We start from the raw sequence: 4,299 nt of genomic DNA, 5'->3' as shown, positions 1-4,299 counted from the left end.
AATAAAATTAGTAATTAAAAAATTGGTGGAAAGGGGACACCACACACTAAGTAAATGATTTTTCACGTTTTAATGCTTTTCAAATATTAACATAAATACTTAGGATAAGGTGTTTTTGCGGGTTCTTTGGGAAAAAGGGGTTTTACATGGGGGTGATTTCTTTTCTTAGGTAAATAGTGTTTAACCTTAGAAAAAGGGGTTTTATTAGGGAAATGAGGGGAAATGAAGGGGGATGAATGAACTGAAGGGGGGGAATGAATTTTTATGAGGGGGTTTTAGTACTTATTTCTTATAAGCCATTGAGTTGAGCCTCTGGTTCCTCCAAAAGTCAGAGAAATGCTCTGAGCCTCTTTGACTTAAAGGTTTTGGTACTTTGAACTTTATTTGTGGGAAATTAGTAAAGTGAAAGGATGAAATAGATGGGGGAAGTTAATTAACTGATTTTGTAAACCTTATGCATACTTCATTGTTCATCAATATCTCGAGCTTTTATGATGAGAATGATAAATATGGTTTTTGTCTAACCAATCATCATAACTTCTACAACCTTTCTTCTACTTACCCATTTACTCATCCTACCATTTTTACTTCTCTTTATTAGGGTGAATTTGAGCTAGCAAACCCTTATAAAACATTTTTCTTTCTCTTTACAATAGAGATCTAACTAAATCTAACCTTATTACATCCAAGGGCTCATATTAAACAGTTGAGCTCATTTTATTAACTCTACCTATCTAACTATCTGCCAAGGTTACACTGTTTGGGCAAATTTGATTCTCTATATATAACATGAAATTGAAAACATGAAATAGTCAAGTTTAAAAATTTTGACCATCATGGTTTGTGGCAAGGATCACAAGATACACACAATCATTTATTCTGCAAAAAAAAGTAAATAGTAGTGGAATTTTGGCTTGCTCACTTTCATGATATTTTTCTTTTTGGGGTTTATATTTTTCATCTTTTTTGACCTTTTATTCTTTTTGTCCTTTGATTATTCTTTTAGGACATACCCTCTTTACATTTTTTAATTTATCAATATGAAAAACATTTCCAGAAAGCATAGATATGTACATATTACAAGTTTTAATCTGATCCATTCAAAAATGATGACTCTTATTGGTATAGGAACCTAACATAATCAATAAAGAGAAGTTTTGCTATAATTCTGTGTATATTTTCCCGGCTTATTGCATGATTGAATATAATTTACAAGTATACTATTTATTTACTACACGATCATGTATGAATTTTTTGTATTGCTAATTATAACTTAAAACATTCAAATAGGTGAAGGTAACTAATTAACACTAGAAGATAAGTAAGATCTTGGGTAATAGAATAGAGCATGGCACAACCCCTAGTTAGGCCTACACGTAGGCAGTGTATCAGGACACGAATGGGAAGTGTGTGAAGAAACCTGCACACAGGAACAAATAGAGAACAAGTCGTACCTCTCAGACATCTCAGGGGTACGAAAACCTGGTTCTAGCACCCTCCCATACTACTTCGGGTGAGACCTTAGTCCGCGCTTCGTGGACTGTTGCCGAAAGGGCTAGTAGTACAGGGATTTGTTTAGCTAATTAACTCTGAACCTGGGTCAAGCCCCAACAAGCCAACAAATGGTTCCGTTGCTAGGACCAGGTTCTACATAGAGATGTCTGATGTCATATCACTAGAATTCGACAAATAAAGGAATTGAGGATTGGTTAGACAGAAAGATTCACAAGTTTGCAGCACAGGAAAGTAGGAATCCACGCCTATCAAAGGAAGAGTGGTTAGATTGCTACTTATATATGGAAATCCATGAAATTTTCTTTGCATCCTTCCACATTGAGTTGCACAAGTGGATCGTGAAACTAGAAAATAGCAAGGAAGGTGTAAACTTGACAAACCTATTATGTGGACTCCAGAATTGGTGCGCAGACTAGAAGCATCAGAAGATGTGATCGTGTGCATTGTTGATCACTGGATCGATCAAATCATAGGAGGATTCATCACTGAATTCACAGTAGATACTTCAGTTAGTTATTGCGAGGTAGAACGACGCTTCGTCAAAGGACCGTGAGGTAAGTACATTAAATCTTTGAATGCTTGGATTAAAATGCTACTGTGTGAAAAACAGGTTATGCAAAAAAATTGATGTTTGGGGCTATACGAAGTGGGAAAATCTATAGAAATGAAGGTAGCACAAAACATGAAACTAGCCCCTTGATTTCACCTTTGCGAGGAGGCAAAGAAGAGATCGCGAAGGTCTCTCCAAGAAGTGCGATCAATCTGATAAGGCAGATAATTCCGCACATACCATACCCACCCACACCACCACCAATTTCACTGTCTTCACCCCCGTCTTCACCCATACCACCTCCGCCAACACCGCGAAGCAGTATGGCAAGCGTGATAAAGCTACCAGTGTTCAAGGGAGTAGGGAATGAAGATCCAGATGAGTTTTGGTTCATGATAAAAGTTGTATGGGAAGCATAGGGAGTCATGGGTGACAATATAAAGAAGGCAATGTTGGTCAGTACTCTACAAGATCATGTGCTGACTTGGTACATTAATCATTCCAATGACAATCTGAACGTGGGGATCGAAGATATCCAAGTTGTGCTAAACAAAGAATTTAGTAGGCCAAAGTCAGAGGTGCAGTCGATCATTGGGTTTAAGGAAATCCCAATGCTGCCAGGTGAGACCCCTTGGGAGTTGGATCAAAGACTGAAGTACAAAATTCATGAAACTAACATGACGTTGACAGACAGACAACACCGTGAATGGTTTGTAGCATTGTTAATGCCGCATCTAAGGATCGCGCTGTCACAACAGAGGCTAACAACTCAGGCTAAGACCTTGGAGGTTGCAATGAGATTGCACGAGACTCTGATACAAGATCCCAACCTAGGAGTTCAACAGATTCATGCACAGTTGAAAAACTTGTGCCTTGAGATGCAAAGTTTGAAACAAGATAGTACAACTTGCCCAGAAGTGCGTGATGAGGTATGGTGCATAAAGTGCAAGGGCCAGGGGCACGACAAGGACCATTGCTTGGTGTTTGTGAATTACCTCGTGGGAGGAGGACCAATGCCATTGAGACTGGAGGCACAAGCAGGACCAAGTGTGGCACCTACATTATGGTGTGCGATTTGTCAGATAAGGGGAAAGCATGCTATGGATAACTACCACTTATTGTAGAAGTATACACAGATTTCACAGCAGTTGTTCTGTAATTTTTGTAGATCAGTAGGCCATGATGAGTGCACCTGTAGAAGTTATGAGTTGATGATGGATCGAACTCTTACCTACAAAGTTTAGGCTAAAATGTGACCCCTTGACCAGAACGCATGGATGGCATGAATTATATTTGAGGGGCACGGACGAGGATGAGGTGGAGGGGGACCAAGAAGAAGTTGCAAAAAACAAATATGTTACAATTGTGGAGGGCCAGGGCATTATGCCTGCTATTGTACAAATCCAATGCGACCATCATGCTTGTATTATATGTTGTTTAACCATGAAACAAAGGATTGCCCCACATTGATAGCAAGGTTGCGTGATAAAGGAGCACTCCAATCTTCCCCAACTTAGAATCTACAAATGATGAGTCTGAGTTGCGCGAGGAAGACCCTAATGTCAATATCGTGCTTCAGAGTGGTATTACAATAGGGGATGAAAAAGGCAAGCAGTTGGAAGAAAGTACCTATGTTCATAAGGCTCCAACGAAGGAACCAGAATTTTATTTGGAGCATGCTAAGGAGACTTTCATGGAAGATAATAGGAGCTTCGCTGACGCCTCCACTTTAGGAGGTAAAGATAGACTAGAGCCAGCAATGGAACCATCATTGCTCACTACGTTCTTCGAGACATACATGAAGCTACTGTGTGACAGAAAGGCTATAAAGGGACTGCAATAAATCATAACTAGATGCATTGGGACCACGCTAGGAGAACTGCGCGTAGTTCCGAAGCTTGGGATGAACACGACATGAACAAGAAGGGAAATGAGTTTGACCGCATAGATTAGGGAATATGAGATGGACCAAGTGATTCTGGATCTAGGATCAGACGTGAACGTCCTGCCAAAGCAGACAGGGGAGTGCGTGGGCAGGCTTGCACTGCAATGGTCTCCTATCCAACTGCGAATGGAAAACCAACAAAAGATCTTACCTATGGGGCAATTGCAGGGAGTCATAGTAGATATCGAAGGAGCAGGTGTGTTAGAAGATTTCGAAGTGATAGATATTGTTGATGACACCAATCCATACCATGCACTATTGGGAATAGATTGGGCCACTGACATGAATG

Source organism: Pinus tabuliformis, chromosome 2_2 (genome assembly GCF_031772625.1).
Source record: "Pinus tabuliformis cultivar Carrire ecotype Pingquan chromosome 2_2, CPIR1, whole genome shotgun sequence".
Classification (NCBI taxonomy): domain Eukaryota; kingdom Viridiplantae; phylum Streptophyta; class Pinopsida; order Pinales; family Pinaceae; genus Pinus; species Pinus tabuliformis.
Note: the sequence above shows the minus strand (reverse complement) of the source record.